The 24,641-nt window shown below is 45.7% G+C and overlaps 1 protein-coding gene and 1 long non-coding RNA gene across 4 annotated transcripts in view; both read right to left on the bottom strand.

Annotated features, from left to right (window-relative positions):
• The window catches only part of MYO1B (myosin IB), a 176,631-nt gene extending 176,311 nt beyond the window's left edge, over positions 1-320 (bottom strand). For all 3 annotated transcript variants that reach the window (XM_045086522.1, XM_045086523.1, XM_045086524.1), the window contains exon 1: positions 196-320. The gene's annotated coding sequence lies outside the window, so the exon portion shown is untranslated. The remainder of the gene's footprint in view (positions 1-195) is intronic.
• A 6,014-nt stretch (positions 321-6,334) lies between these two features.
• LOC123393698 lies at positions 6,335-23,718 on the bottom strand. Its single transcript, XR_006608502.1, has 3 exons — positions 23,155-23,718; positions 21,288-21,390; positions 6,335-6,657 (listed from the first exon to the last, which is right to left on the bottom strand). It is a non-coding gene; the product is annotated as an uncharacterized LOC123393698 (long non-coding RNA).
• Between the last annotated feature and the right edge of the window lie 923 nt (positions 23,719-24,641).

Below are 24,641 nucleotides of genomic sequence, written 5' to 3'. Positions count from 1 at the left end.
ACCCCGGCGACCTCCGGCGTGCGCGGGTTCTCGCCGCAGCAACGCCGCGGCCCCCGGCGACCTGTGCCCGCGGGCTGCGGCGGGGCCGCGGGGACCCCGGGCACAAAGGCGCGAGGCGCCCCCTCCGCCGCCCCCGGAGGGCCGCGGCCGGAGCGAGCGGGCGGGGCCGGGGAGAAGGGGAGAGGCTCGCGCTACCTCGCCGGGCGCCGCGGCGCCTCCTGGTCGTCCTCGCGCTCCGGGACGCGCGCCGGGCGCGAAGCTGCGGGGCTCCCGCGGCGGCTGCTCGACGGAGGCTGCCCGGCGGACGCTGTCCCTTCCCGCGCCCCGCGCTCCTGCACCGCCTCCACGCGCCGCGCCCGGGCTCCCGTGCGCGCCCGACTGCGGAGAGCGGCTGCCGCGGGGCGCTGGGCTGCGGCGGGAGGCGCGCGGCCACTCCCCTCTCCCCCGCAGGCCGAGGGGCCGGCCGAGGGGCGGGGGCGGCGACCTCGCCGCAGGGATTCGCCCCTGCGCGCGCCGGCAGGGCCCGGAGCCCCCGCCCCCGAGCCCACCCTCCCCGGCCTCCGGGCGCGGCGGCACAGCGCCCCCCGGTGAGCGCGCGCGGAAGCCTGCGCGGGGGCAGGTCGGGACGCGGCCGCGAACGCAGAGGCGAGCACGGGGGGCGTCGCGGCCGGCGGCCACCGGGAGCTCGGGCCTCGCACCTGCGCGCACCGCCGAGCTTACCGGCGCCCGGCAGGCCGTGCCGCGGCGGGCAGCCCGGGGGCAAGCGCCGGCGGACTGGGAGTCCTGCCGCTTACGCCTCTGCCCTGCACGCAGTCTGGCCGCGCAAGACTAGCAGGAAGGATGAATTCGACCGAGAGAGGAAGAGGTGCTTCAGTAGCGAAGTGTGCTTTTATTTGCAAGGTTCCTAACATCTCCCGCCAGGCTAAGTAAACACTGGTCAAATTCTCTGCTGCAAAAATACAAGATAGTTTACAAGAAATTTCAAATACCCGTACGTGTCTGTGTCTGAAAACAGCGTATCAATAGCCGCTGGGGAGTGGGCAGCGGCGGGGACCAGTCCGCGCATCACTCGCGCGCGTTGGAGGAGACAGAGTCAGGACCTCTGGCCTCCCTCTCCGGCCTGCCTCTTGCCTCTCAGCGGAATCCAGAGCGAGCCACCTGACCCGGGCCCGGTTTCCTCACCCCAGAGGAGGGCAGGGCGCTCCTCCAAGCTTACTCACTGGGTGAGGCGAGGATTACCTGGCGAAGGTGTTCAGAGCAATGTAGGCACAGTAATTATTACTCATGATTCTAACTACTTTATCCTAAATGAAATAAATTGCCATAAATGGGGCCAGGTTTAAATGGACTGACCTATATCTGGAAACTGTCACTAAAACGAGGTGAACCAAAGAATTCATACCATATATAGTAACTCTGTTCCCGGAGACGTAAGAACCACAGGCACTGGGATTTGTCAAATGTCACCAGCAGAGTTTGGAAAGGTGGCAACTGCCCAGACTCTACCTGCTTGGAACTGTATCGTCATGGGTGACACTATGTGCATCAAAGTCTGATCTACAGCAGACACGATAATGGGGTGAGCTAAGGCAGAGCGACTCTCCGGTACTGATCCGGTACTGATTCGTTCTTGCTCAGTCTTGTCCGAAACCTGACGTAGGTTTCTTTCTTGTTCTTATTTTACAGACAAGGAAAGCCGACACCAAAGAGGTCTTCCAGCTAAGAAGTGACGGCAGTGGTTTGAAGACCTGTCCGCAAACTCTCTGACCCTCACCCGTTAAAGAGTAGAGTCTAGTTGCCTTCCTCTTGAATATGGCTGAATTTAGAGGCTTGATTCTAATGAGTAGAACGCAGCAGCAGTGATGCTGTATGACTTCTGATTCTAGGTCGTGGAAGGAGTTAGAGGTTTCGCCTGGCCCTCACTCACCCTGGGAACCGGGCTCCCATGCTGTGAGCAATCTCAGTCTGCGTGGATGGTCAAAGGCAGATGTTCCAGCTGATGGTGCCAACGGAGAACCCAGCCGGGAGCCAGATATGTGAGTTAGTGAGGCTTTGAGATGACTCCAGCCCCAGTCACCGACTGACCACAGTTCATACGAGACTGCTGCAGAGAAAACCTAACTGAACCTAGTCGGTGCCCACCATCAGGAAACAGTAGTGAGAGACTGTCTTTGGAGGGGCCACTACATAGCAGTTGACCCTGAGACAGTGGCAGAGATGGGATTGGAACCCAGGCCGTCTGACTCTGGTCTCCACTGCAATCTCACTGTCTTGGACCTTGCTAACCTAGCCTGGTGGATACCAGCTTTCACAACAGCACATGGACCTGCCACCCGAAGACACACTGAGACTCACTTTTCCATTTTGCCTGTCTGATTTCAGGTTCCAAACAGATCGCTTATAGCAAGTTGGCAATAAGGAAACCTCTGACCTCTCTTTCTGGTCCAACTTTCCAAAAATAACAAGTTCAAATGGCAGGTCCACACGTACCAAATATAAACAAATGGTTTAAAAGAGTGGGGGAGGGGCGCCTGGGTGACTCAGTGGGTTAGGCCGCTGCCTTCGGCTGGGGTCATGATCTCAGGGTCCTGGGATCGAGTCCTGCATCGGGCTCTCTGCTCAGCAGGGAGCCTGCTTCCCTCTCTCTCTCTCTGCCTGCCTCTCTGCCTACTTGTGATCTCTGTCTGTCAAATAAACAAATAAAATCTTTTTTAAAAAAAAGAGTGGGGGAACTCTGCCAACTTTTCATCTTCGAATAGGGCAAGTTTTCTTTAAAAAGTAGGTTTGGGAAGAGTATGTGCTGATAGGACTCCTGAGAAAGCCACTCAGGAAGATTTTGGAGCTCCTGCCCCAAGGAAAAGACAGGGAATGTAGTTATGTGGAAACAGTTCCTCCTCTAGAAGGACCTAGCAGAGTGGGGACATTTAAGGCTCTCTGCCTGGTTTTCAGCAAATTCAGAAAAAAAATAAAATACTAGAAACTGTTGAGCTCATCCTAATAATCACTGAGAAAATGAACCAAGAAGCTATTAGAAAGCCGAAAGTGTTTTTAGGGCAAAGTTCTGCTTCTCTTTCAAAAACACCATTAACCTAGTTTTCACAGATCTCAAAATCCAAACTTCTGAAGACATACCATGAGGTTTTTAAATACTTTTACCTTCTTGGCCATTCTTTTCACAAGTCAATCAATATCAATCAACAACTTCTGAATTTAAGAGGAACAGATTATAGTTCTAGTAACCGTCAAGAATGGATAATGAATCCACCAACTACAAAAGCATTTTTTGCCTTCCCATCAGTCTATTGAAAGGAAGTAGAATATATGAAGAAGCAGAAAGACTGTTATTATGATTTTAAGGTGAAAAACATAAGTTATCAAATTGAAGGAGTAAAAAGAATACAAAAAGTGTACTTTAGATCAATAAAAACATGGAATGATTTAAATAAAAACAAAAGAAATCCTGCCAACCTTGTGGGAAAATGTAGATATAAAAGCACATTTGTGTGTCCCAGGAGGAGAATTACCACTAAATGTGTAATTTGTTGGTTTTTTTTTTTTATCTTAGGTGTTTTTAACTTGAGCCTATTTTATTTTACCTTATTTTATTTTATTTGACAGAGAGAGCATAAGCAGGGCAAACAGTAAAGAGAGAGGGAGAAGCAGGCTCCCCACTGAGCAGGGAACCAGTGCAGGGCTCCATCCCAGGACCCTGGGATCATGACCTGAGCCAAAGACAGATGCTTAACCATCTGTGCCACCCAGACATCCCTACTTGAGCCCTTAAAAAAAAAATTAATACAACTTTTGGGGAAATAAACAACAAAAAGTCCACACGACCTGCTTCTACCTCATGTTGGTGTAGCAAAAGAAATAATGAGCTGGAAGTCATAATTTTACATGTTCTCACTGGCCGTATCTGCAGCTAGCTTTAGAATTTGAACCAGAAGTCTCATGCTGTCTGCGCTTAGTTATTTTATACCATTTTTAATGTGTTAAGGGTCTCCAGTTCTAAAATAATCGGAGTCTTTTTTTTTTTTTTTTTTTTTTTGGCCATCTTTTCTCTCATCTACTTACCCAAACACTTAGTTTTCACTCACTTTACTTATCCTTTGAGACAAAACTCAGTTCTCACCTATTCCTGACCCTCTTCTTCAATTGGATTCTACCTTCTCCTCCATGGAAACATCTTGATGCCACAACCTCTCAGCACCTGTTAATCTGGTCCAGGTTCTAAAATCTTTCTAGTTGTTCTCTTATAAATGTTTGGCCTCTCCTACTGCCTGGTGGATTCCTATATTAAAGAAATAATTCAGTTAGAAAGCACCAGGTCCATGAAAATAAGAAGAATCTTTGAGAGTTTACTCTGTTTTCAAGTGTTCTCAGGGAGCCTGGCTGGCTCAGCTGGTTGGGAGTCCAGCTCATGGTTTTGGCTCAGGTCGTGATCTTGGGGTCATGGTTTCAGGGTCATGGGACTGAGGCCCACGCCGGGCTCCTCACTTACCTGTGAGTCTGCTGGAAATTCTCTCTCTCCCTCTTCCCCTGCCCTTCCCCTATCTTATAGTCTCTCTCTCTCTCTCTCTCTCTAAAATAAATAAATAAATAAAATCTTCAAATTCAATAAACACAGTATTAGTGCATCTTACATAGTTTCATGCAAAAGAAACCTTTTTATGTATTTAAAGAGTAGTTTGAAAATAAATGCTTCATAATCTGCCTTCGGCTCAGGTCATGATCCCAGGGTCTTGGGATCAAGCCCCATATCAGGCTCCCTGCTCAGTGGGGAGTCTGCTTCTCCTTCTCCCTCTGCCACCCAGCTGCTGTGCTCTTCCTCTCTGTCAAATAAATAAAATCTTAAGAAAGAAAAGAAATGCTTATAAAGTATTATTTAAAATTCACATTACGTATTATAAGAGATATTTCTTTGGCATTTTCAACCTCCAGGACAATAAGCACTGCTCTTACTCCAAGTATTTAAGAAGCTATAGACCGAAAGTGGCTAGGAGAGGGTCACCTGCATGGCTCATTCAGTTAAGTGTCTACCTTCGGCTCTGGTCATAATCCCATGGTCCTTGGATCGAGCATCAGGCTCTCTGCCCAGTGGGGAGCCTGCTTCTCCCTCTCCATCTGCCTGCTGCTCCCCCTGCTTGTGCACTCTCTCTCTGTCAAATAAATAAATAAACAAACAAACAAACAAAATCTTAGGAAAAAAGAAGAAGAAGAAAGAAAATGGCTAGGAGAGTGGATCTTGAAAATTCTTAACAGAAGAAAAAAATAAGATGATTTGTAACTACATATGATGATAGATATTAACTGAACTATCAACTGATGATCACTTTGCAATATATACAAGATATAGAACCATTACAGTGTCCACCTAAAAGTAACATAATGTTAATTACACTTCATTAAAAAATAAAATTAATTCAAAAAAATTAAAAATGGTACATAAATGTCAACAAGAATCTTAGGGGATAAAATGGATGATAGAATTTCTCCCAGGCAGGAAAATTCACCAAAGCTTTCTGAAGATAAGAAAAAGAAGAATTGGGCACCTGGGTGGCTCAGTGGGTTAAGCCGCTGCCTTCGGCTCAGGTCATGATCTCGGGGTCCTGGGATCGAGTCCCACATCGGGCTCTCTGCTCAGCGGGGAGCCTGCTTCCTCCTCTCTCTCTCTCTCTCTCTGCCTACTTGTGATCTCTCTCTGTCAAATAAATAAATAAAATCTTTAAAAAAAAAAAGAAGAAGAAGAAGAAGAATTCAAAGACCTCACAGATAGGGTTCCTCATAGGTACTGGCCTATGGGAAGGTCAAAAGCAACCGTTCTTTATAAAAAATAAATAACAATGTAATTGAGCGCTAAAATCAGGCAGGGAAACTCCAAGTGCAATTTTTTCCTCCACAAAATGCATATGTCTACAGCTCAGAATACTCTGCTTTTTCAAATATATGATAGGCTCATTTCCAGGAAATTTAAATTGCCTGCATTTCCCCCACCCCCAACATTTTATAATTTTGCATTCTTTCATTTTAACTAGTAAAATAATTGTCTTTTTTATTTTGTCTCAAGCTATAGCATGTTAGTACCATTATGGCAAAACCTCACTGTGAAACAATAAACAGATATGAAAAATAGCTAGAGTTTTTTCCAATCTTTTTTAAAAAGCATTTTCATTTTTCTAATGATAACCTGGGAGCTTGTCAGCTTGTTGCTGAGGAGACTTGGGGAGGACTGTAAGAAAAAGCAAATATTATGGCAAAGGAGAAAAAAATACTGTCTATCCCAAATGAAGAGCCATTTTGCAAACAGACAAAATAAGACTCAGTTTCTGCTGCCATCCCTAAAACTAGATGTCCATTTATTTGAGTCTAGAATATACATTCATCACAAGTGTTAGTATAGGAAAATGCTGATAGAGAAAGATAATTGCTTAACAAAAAAAATTTAATTCATTAACAACCAAGATGACATATAATCCAGACTGAGGTGCTATTGACTAAATCAATCAAAATTTAACCTAGAAATATGAGCCAAGGCTTGGTAGTAGGTTTGCTCTTTGTTTCAGCAGTGTTCTCCATCTTAACATCTTCTGTACAAGATGAGAAACTCCATGAGGGCAGAATTTTTGTCTCTTTGGTTCACAGTTGTATCCCCAGAGCCTAGGAACATACAAGATATTCAATAAACTGTTGAACTGGTGAACAAATTTCAATATTATTACTTTAAATAAATTCAACTGGCCTATCATCTCAGTTATTATTTCCAGATGGATCTTAAAACAGTTTTAAAGACTTTCTCAGCAAGGTAGAACAAAACAGGTCCTATGATGACTTCATAGTGGTGATCTACTTCAATTCCAAATAAGGCTGGAAAAACTTCAAAGAGAGTAGCATCTAGGTAGAATCAACCTTATACAGAGGAAGCAGTGGACCACATGAGCCAGGGCATTGAAAAGTTACCCAACTTCCAAAGCAAGCATAATTTCTACTGAAGACATACATAACCTCCCTTCCCATCAGACACACAAAAATGTGGGTGTTTCTCCCCAAATCCATACATGTCAATATGACTGAGAAGGGAGCAGATGTTTATGTCTTTGACCCCCTGGGGCCCTTTTGCCAACCCTGCCTTCACTTGCCCCAACCCCTGTCTTAGCAAGCAGGTGCTTGGCAAGCTCTCCCCAAATCTTAGATGACCCCAACAGAGCTCAGGGTCAAATGCCTTCCTCGAATGCCTTCCCCTGGGGCCTTGGGTTTTTAAATTTCTTCAAAATTTCCTACTCTCCTAAGGTCTTCTTAAAACTCATCTAAAAACTAACATCTACTCTGGGAGGGGTCCTGCAGGGTGTAGCATGCTATACAGGTCCACAGTTCCATTAAATTGGAAAGCATTTTAAAACCTATTTTTATTTTCTTTGTGAATCTTTATCAGCCTAAGGCAGTTATCACTACCCAGATTAAGCTTGGGCATGGAAAAGAGAATCTATTTCTTGGCACATGGGCTCTTCCATGCCTAAATGTTTTGGTCCCAGTGAGTGATTTTGATAGGCGTATAATTACTCTAGTTTATCAGCCATAGAAGAGTTTCAACCTTGGGGACTCCCATTCCTACCTGCGGCCAGGCATCATTACCCCAAGGCCAAAGAGTGAAGTAGGTGACACTTGACCTACGTGAAGAAGTATTTGAGTGCCTACTCAGTCCTATGCTGGCTCTATCACTACCTTCCAGGAAGGTAGTCTAGCTTCAGGTCTTTGGCACCTTCATCTCATGGATATAACTCCCCTTTTCTTTGTAATGTCCTCCAAGTCCTACAGACAATGAGATCACTCATGCTGCCCCTAGACACCCTTAGGCCTCAACATTAGTTTATCAGCCTCTTTCACTACCCTGAGACAATCTTGAGGACAAAAATCACATCTTATTATTTCCTTATTCCTATGTTTAACATAGTAGGTATGTTAACCAGAATATAGTAGGTATTCAACAAATAACCAGAATATAGTAGGTATTCAACAAATTCTTGCTGCATGAATAAATGAATACAGATTTTTTCCAGTACCTTCTTTCATGGGTCCTGCATAGTTCTTATTGCTCAATTTGAAAGATTACCTCTTTCTTCTTATAGCAACCTCCCAAAATTTAGTCTATTATTCTCTTCCAATAAGCTCAAAAACAACAAATAGCTATAAATGGTTTTTTAAATGCCATTTTAAATCCATCTTGGAACTGACACCTCCTATACTTCTGGTATACATTTTCATACTTTAATGCTAAAGGATTCTCATTTCTGTAGAAACAGAAACCCCAGGCTGATCTCATTCAACTTACCACGAATGTGCCCCACTGCCTTCCATCTCTACTGCAGAACCAATGTACGATTTCCCCAGCCTTCCTGCCCAAGTCAATTCATAAATATTTTTAATCTATGAACTTTTAAACTCAAAAAGATTTATTGGGCCACTTTAAATACTTATTTCTTGCTCACATGGGACTGAAAGATCACAATGGCTCAGGATCAATTGCTTTTCATCTTTTCAGTACTTATTTCACAGCTGAGCACTTCTCAGAGTTATGAACATGAGTCCAATCCCTGACAAGCCACAGCAAAGGCCAAAAGAATGAGCAAAATTATCCATCCCGGAACCCACATGGGATAGCGGGGACCGAATAGGCAGCGTCTGCTGTGACTTATTACAGCCTACATGTTACACGAGGCCCCAGATCAATCCCAAAACAGAAGTCTTATGTTATGGGTCTTTCACCACAGGAAAGTAACATAAACATACATTCAGCAATAACACTCCATAAATCTCTACCCCAATTATAGAACTTTATCTCTTCTGGTGCCAATAAGAAAGACAGATATCTCAAAACAGCAGGAAGAAGTTACTGTTTCATGTGCAGAAGCATTAATATCACTGTGGAGAAATCTTTAAACATAAGTCAGACGTGGAACTATCTATCTGCCTCAGGATAAATCCAAAATAAGGAAGACTCTCTCCAAATAGAGTCTAATAAATTTTTGTCTTTTTAAAAAACAGATGATTGGGAAGAAAAGAAATGATATCTAAAACCACAGCCACACCGAGGGTTCTTGATTATGGATAAAAGAGTAATATGGGACCAATAGGTGCAGGGGGGGAGAATGAGAGAGGCTTAATCCAGCATAAATAATCCTCCTGGGATTCATGTCAAAGTGTGTGTGTGTGTTTGTGTGTGTGTGTGTTTTGCATGTGAACTTGTATGTAATGGTTGCTTACAATTGTCGCACGTATGCATATCTCTCTGGGTGGAGGAGTCTACCAGTATTAAGATTCTCCCAAAAGCTTTTGACTTCACCAAGAGCTACCAGCCATATTCTATAGCAAATATTTCCCAGATTCATAAACAAAGATATGTTACTATCAGGTGAGGTGCAAGAAGACTGCGCACAGCAGTGAACGAAACCCCATCACTGGGGTCTGAGGCCGTGGTGCCCAGCAGCCCGGAAGTGCCCACTCAGGTGGGAATGAGAATCCTACTATCACATTAGTCTAAACATGTTCACCCGGCTGATTGAGTTATACACAAGGAAGATTCCATTACTGCCGTAAATTTGATAACCTCATCAGTCCAAAAATCAATTAAGATTTGCATATGTATTATAGGATTATTATTTATGTAAGTTACACTTTCAAGATTTAAGCTGTTGCTTAAGTATTATCTCTTTTCCAAGGACCCCTCACATTCCCCTCTGTAGAGTTACATTAGCAATCGTACATAACAAATGGCCAACCGCATATACAGTGGCGCAAAGGTAGTGATTGTTTCTTTCCTGTGCATGCGCCCGTCTGAGGTTCCTGTTCAGTGGACTGCCCTCTGCTGTGTGTTCATTTAGGGTTCACTCCATCTTAAGGCTCTGCCCCTCTCTGACATCTTGTCATCCGCATTCAGCTTATGAGGACTTTGTAAGACTTGAGATCCGAGAGATTTAGAGAAGGTTATAATCTTCTTAAGCTGATTTTAGATTACTGGTTTATTGTAAAAAGATATAACTCGGGAACAGCCAGATGGAATAGACACGTGAAATCAAATATGTGGAAAGGGGCGCAAAATTTCCATGCTCCCTCCAAGCATGCCTCTCTCCCAGCACCTCCACGTGGGTTCCATGCAGGAAGCTCCTGCTGTTTATTGTTTTTAGAATCTGGAGCCCCCTGTTCAGAAAGGACCCAGATGAGAAAACGGAAACCTCTAGAGGTGTTTCAAATGAAGGGATTTTAATACAGGCACTTGATATACATGTGATGGAAGAACCAGACCCGAAGAGTTAAGTAGAGATGGTGAGGATAACCCAAAGATGAACAAAACTCAGAACCCATCGACCCCCTAAGGCTGGAGGAACCCAGGGAGAGAGTGGTGTTATCAGAGCCTGGAAGATGGAACCATCACAGAGAAGTCAGAAGCGCAGAGAGGATTTCCTGGCAGATGATGAGACCATGAAGGGAGGGGCTATCTGACAGCAGGAATCATGAAGAAGCAACCACCCCAGGAGAAACCACTCAGAACATAAGGAGAGGAGGAGGAACCCCCAGCTCTCCCTTCCTTGCACCCCTCAACCTTCTACCCATTCCTCCCATTGGCTCACCTACGTGGAGGCCAGAAAGCAAGCAATCTGGAAAAGGCAGTCCCCTATGCTAGAAGACAGAACAAAGGAAATGCCAGAGAACCAGGCAAATGACCAGCACATTCTTTTCTTATGAAGATGGTGCTGAGTCTGAAGAGAAAAGCCATGTGCCTATGGAGTTCTTTGTTGACGGACAGAAAGGAAGCAAGAAAGGCAGGAAAGGAAGGAGGTAGCAAAGATTGCGAGTCAAGAAGAGACAGAAGGGAGAAGAGCATCTCTCTCCAAGTCTGCTAGAGCAACAGCCCAGATGAGAGTCTCGATTTGTAACCTCTCTACAGTGGTATCCAGAACCGGCCAACCAGAGAATTACAGAGCCCATAAAAACCTGTAAAGGACTAAAATCCATACTTTGATGTCACTGAAGTTTGTTTGGACTTAATACATGACGGATTGAAATTAATGTGAATTTAATTCTTTCCTGTCAACATGGAATTTAAATATCTTTCGAGAGACTTACAAAGAGATTTCAGAAAGTCAAACTGCTTCAGGTCCTTGTGTTGAGCACAAAGGCAAAAAGAACTGAGAACAAACAAAGCAGCAGAAAAAAATGTGTGTGGGAGAAAGGAGCCCAAGGGATTTCTTTAGTAATGTTTGTTTATTGCTGTTTCAAATTAGGGAGCTAATTTTGGACTGGAGAATAAATAAAGAAGTTCCTTGAGAAATAGAAGACTCAGGCTAAGAACACAGCACTGCCTGTAGTGAAATGGGGGAAGAAGTGTGTTCACACTCGCACCTGGCTTGTTTATTTTGTGATGTTAATGCGCCTGTGAAAAGAATCCAACTCACATTATTTCTCTTCTAAAGATTTTCGTAATTTGAGAGAGACGGTGAGAGAGGGAGAGCGAGTGCGGGGAAGTGTGGGGAAGGGCAGAGAGAAAGAATCTCAAGCAGAATCCCCGCTGAGCACAGAGCCGGACCCGGACCTGAGGCTCCATCTTACCATTGGTGAAACCAGCAGTCCAATGCTCAACCCACTGAGCTACCCAGGCACCCCTCGCATTATTTTGCTTAATGTTTCCTGTTTATTTCCTCATGCAGATAAATAACTGGTACCTCTGTCTTTCCTTACTCAGGTCCTTGTTGAAACCATCTTTGAAGAAGCAAGAGAGATACCTCTGGAACATGTATCAGTTTGGGGGGACTCCATTCAGGAGCACTGCTCAGCCTGGTACTGGATTTCTGGTCCTGTAGCCTCTACCTCATGGGCTGATGTATGTGACTTTTGCCAGATGAGCAAAGACATCTGAGCACAACAGTATTCTGTGGTTAAGGGCCTCGTAGAAGGCCCATGTGACAGGGTTTTGAAGAAGGCCATGTGTCTGGTGTGACATAGCACCTCAAAAATTGGGAAGCCAGAGCACTGGGCAGGGCACACCTCGGCTATAGGCTTGCAGTTTGTACAAATTTCACCCCACTTCTCTTCCCTGGGCCATGCTCATCTGCGTAAGAAAGGAAGCAGAGAGGGGTGCCTGGGTGGCTCCGTGGGTTAAAGCCTCTGCCTTAGGCTCAGGTCATGATCGCAGGGTCCTGGGCCCCGCATCGGGCTCTCTGCTCAGCAGGGAGCCTGCTTCCCCCTCTCTCTCTGCCTGCCTCTCTGCCTACTTGTGATCTCTGTCAAATGAATAAATAAAATCTTTAAAAAAAAAAAAAAAAGAAAGAAAGAAAGAAAAAGAAAGGAAGCAGAGCCTGCCAAAGCTCTAGCGTGACTTATAAACGAATTCTGCCAGGATGAAGACGTCAACCAGAAATAGTTTTAGTTTTGGGTGTTTGGTTTTTGAGCCACTCAAGAGACTATTGCTATGGGAAGTTCCAAGTTAATATTCAGCCTCATCAAGTGAGTTTATTAATAGAAAGTAGTTCATGGCAACCATTTCTAAGGTACTGATAAATCCCTTGAGTTAAAACAGCCAGTGAGAAATGCTGATCTTCTTATACGGATTTTCTTAAAATAGCAGCTCTGGTTCTACCTTCAACAATGTTGAAACCATGCCATTTCTGAAACACGTTGCCTTGGCCATTCTTGTTGTGGTTTACAAGACACATTTTTAGAACTCATGAACTTATGGGTTCACGCTAGGGAAAAGAGCTGTTGGTAGCACAGAGAGCATGAGAGGCTATTCCTACCATAAGCAGTTTCGGACAATCAGCTAAGTCACCAACCTGAGTTAGGGACTCAGTGGTTCTTTTCTCTTCTCCACCCCTAAAGTTCCTTGAAAATGTTGTCATGACATCTACAAGTTCCCAAGTGCCTCCTATAAGCCTAAAGTATTTACCTCATTTTGTCCTCACTGAAACCCTAAGTCGAAGGTAAATTAATCATGCCCATTTTAGAAAAATGGACATTCAGATTCACAGGTCTTAAGTCATTTCCCCAAGAGTAACACAATTCTGAAGTGGTGGGGCTGGGCTTCAACCCTTGATTTCAAAGCTCGTGCTCTTCACCACTAAAGACGACCTCTGCTTGTGCACAGGGACTGACACCTAGAAGGGAACTACGCTTGCTTTAATGCTCTGCTGTCACTGGCTGGAAATTCTTAATCATTCTTAAGTGGTTCTGCATGTTTATTTTGCTCTGGGTCCCCCAAATCCTGCAACTGGTCCTGAGTATACTACATTTTCTGACATACTAGATGAATACTGTATGTAAGCTTAAAATTCTTCAGCAGTTCCCTCTCTAAAAGGTAAAACCAAATTCCCACTCCCTGCTTGACTGTGGACGGGTATTAATCACTCACTTCTAATGAAGAGAAGATAGCAGAAGTAATGATATGTGTCTTCCTGATCAATAATAAAAGGCACTATGGCTCCTGACTTATTCTTCGTCACTCGCTTTGGGAAAAGACAGCTGCCATGTAAGGGGACATTGGAGCAGTCCTTGGAGAGGCCCGTGTAGTGAGGACTGAGGCTTCCTGCCAGCATCCATGTGAGGGAGCCATCTTGGAAGCATCTGAACAAGCATTCAGATGCCTACAGCCCAGAGCTGCTTGGCAGCCCCGTGAGAGAGACCTTGAGGTAGAGTCAACCAGATAAGCCACTCCTTGATTCCTGACCCTCAGCAACTGTGTGAGACACTTCTGAGGTTCTAAGCTAGGAGAACTTTTCATGCCACGATAGATAACAAATATGCCACATAATCTTAGAATCCAAGAGATGAGAGGAAACCTTGATTAAGAGGTGAATGCAAGCATCCAAATTTGGTACAACATTCAAATGGCTCTTGTCTCTTCTTGTTTTATCCTAGGGGACATAACAATGATGCTCTCCAGTGAGTGTTAGAGGGTTTCTTTCCACATGATCATTGTGGAAAGGCCTTCCTTTAATTTGGGGGCACAGCTTTTTTTTTTTTTTTTAAGCTGAAGGATTTTTTTTTTTTTAAGATTTTATTTATTTATTTGACAGAGATCACAAGCAGGCAGAGAGGCAGGCAGAGAGAGAGAGAGGAGGAAGCAGGCTCCCTGCTGAGCAGAGAGCCCGATGCGGGGCTTGATCCCAGGACCCTGAGATCATGACCTGAGCCGAAGGCAGCGGCTTAACCCACTGAGCCACCCAGGCGCCCGCAGCTTTTGATCATAACTCTTGATCTTCTGTCCTCATTTTTAACCTGCAGACTACCACACATCTTTCTTCCACAAAGGCCCTGCCCTCCTGATGAAGATCTCTCCTGCTCTTGGTGCTCCTAGTCCTGCCACAATTATGCCATATGCCCCGGAGTTGTCAGGGTGTCTGATGGCATTTCTTCCACCTGCCTGGCAAGGAATCAGGTGCCCTGGGCTTGTCCCCCTACAGCTCCCTGGTTTTCCTGCTGTCCCCGGACTCTGCACGGTCCTGCCGACAGCAGTAATCAGGGTGTAAGCTGTCCCTATGTGCTGCTGGACTGGTTCCATTCCACACCCTCATACTTCAGGATCCAGTCCCATAGGTTCATGGGAAAGGTAACAATGGCTGGCACATGACCACAGTGGACCCACTTGGCAAATAATCGCAACACCATCAGTGCAATAACATCCAAACATAGAGTCATACATGTGAGCTCTGATTCAACAGCCCGGACTTTTCTAGTCTGAGGCTAGAAGTCAAGCAATCCGGTTAGGGACTTCCTACGTGGCCATCCTTGAGGGGCTTGCCTGTACTAGAGCCACTGGCAACAAATGAAACCAGACTTTGGTTCCCTCCTTCTGCATGGTAGGAAACTTTCATACATAAAAGGCAAATTATGACATTTTCATATGGGAAATTAGAGGAGTACCTTTTTTTACAGAGCCATAAATGACGTGAAGATTGTCAGGCATCAGAGGATGATGTGGGCTAGCCTTGTTGAAAATGTAGACTCCAGACCCTGCTTTTTACTCGGTTATGAGGGAGGATGGTGGGGATAAAGGTGGAGAGGAGTGGCGGTGAGGAAAAACAGAATTGTATCATAATCCCTGTTCTGTAGAACCAATCATATATCCATTGTCTTCAGGGACATCTATTTGCTTTAAAGTGACTGCTTTTTCTGGGATGCCAGGGTGGCTCTGTTAGTTGGGCATCTGCCTTCAGCTCAGGTCATGGTCCTAGGATTGAGTCCCACATTGTGCTCCTTGCCCAGTGGGAAGCCTGCTTCTCCCTCTGCTGCTCCCTTGCTTGTGCTGTCAAATAAAGAAATAAAATCTTTTTTAAAAAGTGACTGCCTTTTCTGATGGAAGATGCAGCCATGTAAACTGAACCCTAACACGCCTAAATGAGCATTTTTTAAAAAGATTTTACTTACTTATTTGTGAGAGAGAGACAGATAGTGACAGAGCACAAGCAAGGAGGAGAGGGAGAACCTGGCTTCGGCTGAGCAGGGAGCCCAGTACAGAGCTCAATCCCAGGACCCTGAGACCATGACCTGAGCTGAAGGCAGATGCTTCACTGACTGAACCACCCAGGCACCCCTAAATGAGCATTTCTTAAGAAGGCAAATGAGATTCATTTATAATCCTGACAATTTTTTTTTCCCCCAGTGCAGTACTCTCTTCTGATTTCAGTCTTTTAATTGAGAGCTTCAGATGATGAACGTTGAGCCACTCAACTCCCTAGGAAAGGTCCAGAGCCTGGAGCTCCCAAGAGAGGTCATCTTCGCTGCTCCTCATTTCAGACATGTCCTAACTTCTGCACAGACAGCATCAGAGCCCCCAACACTTGTACGGTCTTCTGAGGTTACTGAGTAAGGTTTTCTTTCTTTCTTTACTTTGCTGTCTCTTAGGATCTCAGCTCTCTAAGAGCAATATCTATGATGTTCATGGCTGTATCTTCAGTTCCCAGGACAGATCCTGGCGCAGGGCAGGCATCAACAGATGAATGAAGGAAAAATGGAAGAACAAACCCATACCTAATGAGAGTAAATTAAACACATGGCTTCTGGATGTCCCAATGGCAACTCTAATACCCCAAATAGCCAGTAGCATTCTCCATCACTTATTCATCAGACATTTAATGAGTACCTTGACGGAAGGCATTATCTGCCACCTTTAGTATACTATTACACTATGCTTATTTCATCCATTCCGATTATTATCTCCCTCCAAGAGCTGAAGCCAGAAGCAATCCCCGTCTCAATTCCAGGACGGAATCATAATATTTTTCAAACTATTTTCCAGGGAGGGGCTACCTATTTCACCACAGAAAATGCTGCTGAGCAGACACCTTTATGACTGAATTGATTTCAAAATTCAGTATATATTTCTGATGTGAATTCTTAGTAGTACATCAGAAGATAGTTTCAGTCGATGGAATTCCTTCTCCTCCTTCATATGTTCAAGCTTACTAGTAGTAGTAGTATGAGAATGTTAGCAAAATTCCTATTTCAGGGAACTCGCTGATTTTTCCCCCGTTCCTTTTAATTAATTTATTTCCTAAGCAAAGAATAACAATTGATCTCTATCTAATGTTGTGGCCTCTGCTATTTCTCTAATTCTGGAAGCAAACTAAGGCCAACTTTTGAAAGAATAAATATGCCAGGCACCACGCAGTTGTTCTCTTAAAAGTGACCTCTTTTTTTGTTTTGCTTTTGCATCCCTTACTATGTATGTGAAAGGAAAATCATGTAATGCTCTCCAGAACCACATTTTATCTCTCATATAGCAGATGTTAGTATGAATGAAGAAAGTATGCGTAGAATGTTTGAAAAGTTTATTCTGAGGCATCTTCCTCCTCTTCCTGAGGGGCCCCTCTCGGCACGCAGCTCCGCCATATCTTTCAGGCAAAGGGAGGACTCCTTTGGGACTTCAAAAATGTTTCCCATCCTAACGCAGGTCTTTGTAGGACATTGAGGAAAGGCGGAGAGAATTAAAAATATTTTCCCAAGTCAGAAGACTTCTGGTCAATAGAAACAAATGTGGAATCTGGACAGATTCCAACCAGCTTCCTTGAGGTAAAATAATTTCAAGGTTTTCCTTATTTTTGAAACATCGTTCACTCCTGTAGGCAACATGAACAAATAATTGATAGATTTCCTTAACATGACAGCACAATCACATGGGATAAAATATTCTCTTTGAGAGGAAGTTGTTTTTTGAAAAATTCGTAATACCCTCCAATCTCAGTTTTATTTAGCTTATTGATAGCTTTACGATCACACGGGAGATGTGGTTGTTTTTATACACATAGATGGGATATGAATTATTGTTATTATTCCTATTTTAATGTATTGGAAGTCTATTTCAAACCTGTATTAAAAAATTAATTACCATTTGGGGTACTCAGTGGAGCTCTGTAGCCTTTATCAGTGTCCCTACAGGCTCTGCAGGGAGGAAATCCTGCCCAGACCTCCACAGGAGTAAAATAATGAATGAAGCAAGAATTTCTTTTGTTTGTTTTTTCAGAAGAGACAAGGGACTTCAAAATAAATAAAATGTTTTACTAAAAAGAAAGAAAAACATATGGCTGCTTCTTTTCCTCACTGCTTTCCTAGGTATTCAATTGAAAAGAGAGCCAGGACCTTCCTGAGGACCTAACAAAATCTCAGAAATCACAGAGTTCCTGGCACCCATTCCAGGCCTAATGGTTCCTCATCTGTTAAAGAAGAACTAACACCTACCTCACGGAGTAGCTTAAATACAGGGTGAACAACCAAGACAAAACTTACTGAACACAGTAAGTGTTCATTAAATGTTAACTCCTGTTAAACACCGACACAACCCAGTATAAGAGTAATTATAAGAGTCAAAGGTTTAGGGGCACCTGTGTAGTTCAGTTGGTTAAGCATCTGCCTTCACCTCAGATCATGACCCCAGGGTTCTAGAATCTAGCCCCACACTGGGCTCTCTGCTCAGCAGGGAGTCTGCTTCTCCCTCTACCTGCTGCTCCCTCTGCTTGTACTCTCTCTTTCTCTCTCTCTCTCACTGTCAAATAAATAAATAAATAAAATCTTAAAAAAAAAAAAGAGGCAAAGGTTTATAGTTGGAATTGCTTCTAAAAATCTCAGTAAGTGTACAGAACTTATGAGGATAAAACATTTGGTCAGGCACTTTCCATGGCTGTCTTATCTTCCAGCAAACACATATGGATTGCTTATAAATATGAGCTACGCTGTTGGGAGTGAGAAAGGTCAGGCCCAAGGACCTGCTGCCTAATGTTCACATCAAGGGACAAAAGCAGTCCTAAACCAGTTATTGCAATGCAATAAGGCAAGTTCTGTAATAAAAAATAATTATACCTATTATTTATTGACTGTGTTTTGGGGTGGGTCAGCATGTTGCAAATACTGTCCTATGTGTTCTCACAACAATTCTATGAAGTAAGTGCTATTATTCCCATTTTGGAGATGGGACACAGGTTCAGGGAGGCTAAGTAGTTTGTCTAAGCTCACATAGCTAGCAAATAATTAAGGCTAGACTTTGAACTTGGTCTGTTTAAATCCAAAACCTATGTTCTTAATCACATATACTTAATCACTATACTTCTCTCCTAAAATGTAGTATAGAAAAAGCAGTACTTATTATTTGTATAAAAATAATGAATATATTGTTAAATATAGATAGTAATATTTGGGAGCACAGAGGGACTAGTTGGCTAACTCTGCGAGAGGGAAGATGGGAGAGCCTCAGGGAGGAGGTGATATTTAAGTGAGCCATCAGAGCCTTTTTCCTGACTTCCTTCCATGCATCTACCAGAAATCTAATTTTTAACTTTTTCTCATCAGCAATACATTTTTTTAAATTTCTTTCATCAATACACTGTGTCTAGTCACTAAATACATTTAGTCACTGAAACTCTCCAGTACCATCATCCCCTTTTTAGGAGAAAGCATAAATCTCACTCACACACACAACCTAATGGATCAGGGATTTCTTAAACACCCTCCAATAGATAATGAAACATTTTAACAATGCATACATAGTGATATACATCAAAATGTTAACTTTGACTACTACTTCTTTCTCTCTCTTTTTTTTTTGACTACTTTTAATTTTACAAGTTCTGAGTTATTGGGCACAATTTTTTTACTTCTAAAATTTTACAAATTTTCTCAGATAAACATTTGTCAGTTTTGCTATCAGATTATACATGTATTTTAAATAGCAGGCAACTCAACCTCCCAGGTGTTGTCCTAAAGTCAATTCTTGTTCAATCCACTCAACTACATCATGTCTGCATCCCGAATAACGAGCTACTTAATAACCAGGACTGCATCCCATCCCATGAAGGGGTATGTTTGTGTGTGTGCAGTAAAGGCTTGACAAGTATTTGTTATCTCTTTTATTTTCTTCTAAGATTTTATTTAAATTCAAGTTAGTGAACATATAATGTAGTAATAGTTTCAGGAATAGATTTTAGTGACTCATCACTTACACATAACACCCAAGGCTCATTATAACAAATGCCTCCTCAATTCCCATCATCCCTTAAATCCATCCCCACCCACCTCAGTTTGTTCTCTATAGTCAAGAGTCTCTTATGGTTTGCCTCCCTCTATTTTTATCTTATTTATTTTATCTTATTTTTCTTTCCCATCCCCCATGTTCTTAAATTCCATATATGAGTGAAATCATATGGTACTTGTCTTTCTCTGATTGACTTATTTCACTCAGGATAAGATACACTAGTTCCATCCATGTCGTTGCAAATGAAAAGATTTCTTTATTTTTGATGGCCAAGTAATATTCCATTGTGTATATACCACATCTTCTTTATCCATTCATCAGGTAATGGGCATTTGGGCTCTTTCTATAATTTGGCTAGTATGGGTAGTGCTGCTGCTATAAACATTGGGATGCATGTGCCCCTTTGAATAAGCATTTCTTAATGTGACAAATGAATACTTGGGAGAACTTACAAATGGTCAGAACTGAGAGACTCTTGTACTGATACTCTGGCAAAGGATGTGTAGACAGAATGGCCCATCCTATCCCACAGCTGTTCTCACAAAACTGGGGCCTGCTATGCACATGGTGCTGAGCAGGAAAAAAAGGCCAGAAGGAACTACTTTTTAGCCTTGAGTATCTTGCAGTCCAGTACAGAGACCAGAGATGAATGCAAGAAAAGATAACAGGCAATATGCATGCTGAAAATGCATCTCTTTTCACAAACTCAAGTGTGTAGGAAATCTAAGTTTTATTTTCCAATGATAATGAAAAGCTACCTTTCTTCAATTGATATCAGGTTCAAATTCTTCTAAAAGCAGAAATTTAAGTCCTACACAATGCAAAGACCTTCTTTACCTTTGTCTGTGGTACCAGCTCTAAGTTCGAGGGAGCCAAGATGGTGGAGGAAGAATGGGGGAATAAGCAGGTGCCCAACATGGCATCTGCTGAGGTCTGTTTTCTCATCTGGTCATTGGGAATAGGCTACTATTGGCCAGACTTTATTCCTATCCAAGGGGCCCCTCATGCTGGGTGACTGTTCTTGCTACCACAGCTCTTCCTGAGGCCCCTGTGTGTCAGGGTGTGTGGCCTGGGAGGCTGCTCAAGGTTCCTCCTAGCAGTTCTGTGCTCTTGAGGAGCAAACTGGGATCATTTCCCAAAGCCACATCAAGTTTGGACTGGGGATGCTCTCTGAGACAGCCTCAGGCCTATAAATTGAGACTAATCTCATTGGCAAACTGTATAGCCATTTCTAAACTAACATCTTGAAGCTTCTTCAAGCTCTGTGTGTAACCAGGAGAAGTTACCTATATTTACCTGGGATTTCTGTTGTTTTTCAACCAACAGTGAGGGCAGGGGAGATATCTTTTTTTTTCTAGGAACAAACTAGCAGCTCATGTACTTTGTTTCCCCTCTGACACTCAGGGAAACTTACCACTCCTGAATTATCAAGCAATCCTTGGGGCAGAAAATCCTGTTCCTACGTCACTGTGTAGTCTCTCAAATCCATTAACTTCACCTGAGAATGCCTTGTTCTCTGTGGTGTTTACACATTTGAACCCAAGTCAGGAAAATATTTATTTTTTCTCTGAGTCCATGGATGGCCTGCTCTCTAAGTGCACAATGAAAGAAGGGCTGTAGGGTTACAAGAGAATACGCGAATCAAATTCTTGGGTAACAGGTCAGAGTATCTTGCTATCAATTGCTTAAATGAATGCTCAATATAATAGGGAAAGAGATGGGCAAATCTAGACCTCAGATGGGCCTGGGGCCTACTGGGACACACTCCTGGGAACCTGACCTTCTCTTTGCTCAGTTTGGCAGCCAAGACTCACACATGCCAGTGGTTGTCTACTTGCTCCTGGTGAGTAGGCATGTAGGTAGCTAGAACTTCCACAATGGTCCTGTAGGAAGAAAGATCAGAAGAGAATAAAGATGGAAAAGGGACCATTTTGCTCTATTGCAACTGTCATTCTGCAGGAGAAACCCCAGGGAAGACTCCTGGGTATCAAACCTTCATGCTGTGTTATCTCTTGTTTTGTATCATACTCTCTAAGTTTTTGTGTTCTTTATATTTAGTCGTGCCTGTGGGTGTCATTCACCCACTGTGCCACACATGTAAATGTTGTAAGCTATAAAATTTAGTGAGCACATTTTATAAATATTAGTATTGTTACTCTTAGCAAGTCCAACCAATGGCTTTGCACAAGTCAATCTCTTTATCCAACTAAATCTTACTATGTAACAAAATTTAGTAAGTACCTATTATGCAGGAGGCAAAGGACTCATGGCTGGCATATGTGAGAAGCAAAGCATGCCTAGCTGCTACTTTCATAGGGCTTATGATTTGGTGGAAGAGACAGAAAAATAATTTTTTTAAAGATCACATAAAATGTGCACCTGGTGGCTCAGCTGATTAAGTGTCTGCCTTCGGCTCAGGTCATGATTCCACCGTTCTGGGATCAAGTGCTCCATTGGGCTCTGTAGTAAGCATGGAGCATGCTTCTCTCCCTCTCTTTACCCCTCCCCCATGCTTACTCTCTCCCTTTTAAATAAATAAAATCTTTAAAAAAATAAAGATCACACAAATTCATGATGATGCATGATAACGCCATGAAAGAAAACCTCATAGAACTAGTCTGAAGGCAAAACGGGCTCTTTATGAAGCAAGGACATTAAGCTATACTTAAATATTAAAGGTTGAGTAGGGGGAGGGGCGCCTGGCTGGCTCAGTCCACCGATCAGGTGACTCTTGATCTCTGAGTCGTGAGTTTGAGCCCCACCTTGGGTGCTGAGTAGGGGTTAACTTGATAGACCTTTTGAGGGTTAGGCGAGAGGGGGAGGTCAGGTTAAAGAAACAGCATTTTTCTTTTTTCAAAAGATTTTATTTATTTATTTGAGTTGGAGAGAGCACAAACAGGGGGAGGGGCAGAGGGAGAAGCAGGCTCCCTGCTGAGCAAGGATCCCCGCACCGAGGTGGATCCCAGGACCTGGGGTCATGACCTGAGCCAAAGGCAGACGCTTAACTGACTGAGCCTCCCGGGCACCCCAAAACAGCATTCTTCAAAGGCCCGGAGGTTCAAGACCAAAGTGGCTGGGGGGAGGAGGTGTCTGAGGGGAAACCAGAAGGCGGAGGCAACCCCTACGGACAGCGTGAAGAACTGTGTACTTTTTTCCTAAGAACCACCCAAGTTTCACGTGTCAGGGTGACATATTCAAAGTCGTATGTGGTCACTCTGGCTGCTGCGACGTCATCTCCCTCGCCTCAGCCTCGGCGAGCCCCGTCCGCCCTTCACGTCGGTCCCTCACAGACGTGTCTCTGGCCCGGCCGCTGCGGTGCAGCGAACACCCGGGACGCACGTGCTCCGTCACCCCGGGACACCCGCGGCTCACTGGCTCTGCTGTCGCGTATTCCTCGGCCCCTCTGTCCCCCACGCTCTTCCCTGTTCTGCATCAGAAGCCGCCCCACAGACGTGCCGCGCCGCTGCGGAGGGTTCGGAGGCGCGCGAGGAGCAGCACGTGCCCCTCAGTGCCGGGTAGAGCGGCCGTGACCGTCCCCGCCAGGCGCCGTGAGCCGGGGGAGGGGCGCGCCGCCGCGGGACGCCGGACCCGCATGCGCAGACCGCTCCCCCCACCCCCGCACCGCCCGCTGATCTCCACGCGCTCACCCGCAGCTGTCCCGCCGGCCCGGCCCCGCCGCTCCTCTCCGGCTCCTCGCACCTCCGCCGGGCGCAGCTCCTCCCCGAAGGGCCCGCAGAGCCGCTCTCGGGACTCAGCGCCTTCGCTGTCGACGTCGGGTGTAAGAAGGCGCCGGCGCCGCGGGAAAACGCTCACACCAGGTGACACCGCGTGCTCTCCCGCGCCTCCGCCTCCTGTCAGGCCGGTTCCCAGGCCCAGCGCAGGGCCTGAGGTGGGAGGAGGCGTGTCCCCCACACGCAAGGCCGCCGGGGCTCCCGACTTACTTCCGTCTCACAGACCCCGGGTCAGCTCACGCGCGTCTCCCCTGCGCGCGCCCCCGCTCCCCGCGCGACGCGGCCGGGCAGGCACAGCGCACATGCGCAGTCGGCGGCGGTGAGGGAACGCGTCCCGCGCTTCGCGGTCTGAGGGGACGTCTAGGCCGCAAACCGCCGCGCCTTCTGTCTGCAGCGCCGTCGCGGGGCCGGCCCCGGCCGCTGCTCTTCGGGCCGGGTCGCCCTGACACCAGCTCGAACCTTCCCTCCGCTCCCGCCTCACCCTCCCGTCCCCGCCGCTGGCGACGCCCCTTGCGCTTGGAGACGGTCACACGCACGGTGTGGACACGGCACCAGCCTCCGGCTGCGGGTCGGTGCTCGGGACAGTCCGGTTCTCAGGAGGAGGCGCTCCTTCCTCCCGCGGCCTGATCCCATCCGGGCTTCGTTCTCTTGCGCTGTCGTCGGCGCCTCCTCCTACCGGGTCCGCGGGATCCGCCTTGAAACGGCTCGCGTTCGTCCCGGGAAGCCCTCCCCGCGCTCCGTCTCCCGACCTGCCCCCGAGAACGCGCCCAGCGCATCTCCCCGCCGCTCCTTCGCCGCACACTTAGCTCCTCAGCGCACGGCCCTCGGGCTTCGGCCTCCAGCCGCCTGGAACCTGACCCAGCAGCGCCACCGGCGACCTCCTGGCAGCCAGATCCAAGGACCGCGTCCTGGTCCTCCGCGTCCCTGACCGCGCAGCAGCGGTCGGTGCCACCGACCTCCGCGCCTCTCGTCACCCTTTCTGCGGGAGGGGAGCCGGGCCTGCCGGTCCCCTCTGCCCCTCTGAGCTGTCTCTGTTTTGTGGCTGGCGATTGACTCCTAGTCGCCCACCTTGGAGAACGGCGGCCCCCTCGAGTGCTGTCCCGGGACGCCGTCCCTTGTCACCCATGACTTCCGGGGCGCCCGGGCGTCTCAGTCGGCTCCGCGTCCGACCTTGATTTGGGTTCAGGTCATGATCTCAGGGGCTCGGGATCAAACCCCACGCCAGGCCCTGCCCTCGGTGTGGAGTCTGCTTGGATTCACGCTCTCCCTCTGCCCCTTTGCTCACGCTCTCTAAACAAACAAACAAAATATAAAATCTTAAAAAAAAAAAAAAGTCCCATTTCCCATTCGTGTCTCCATTCTATCTGCATGCTGGTCGCCCGAACCCTTTCCTCCAAGCTCCA

This window comes from Mustela putorius, unplaced genomic scaffold (genome assembly GCF_011764305.1).
Source record: "Mustela putorius furo isolate JIRA1106 unplaced genomic scaffold, ASM1176430v1.1 tig00000992_pilon_pilon_pilon, whole genome shotgun sequence".
Lineage (NCBI taxonomy): Eukaryota > Metazoa > Chordata > Mammalia > Carnivora > Mustelidae > Mustela > Mustela putorius.
The sequence above is the reverse complement of the archived record's forward strand: the minus strand, read 5'-3'. Positions and strand labels throughout refer to the sequence as shown.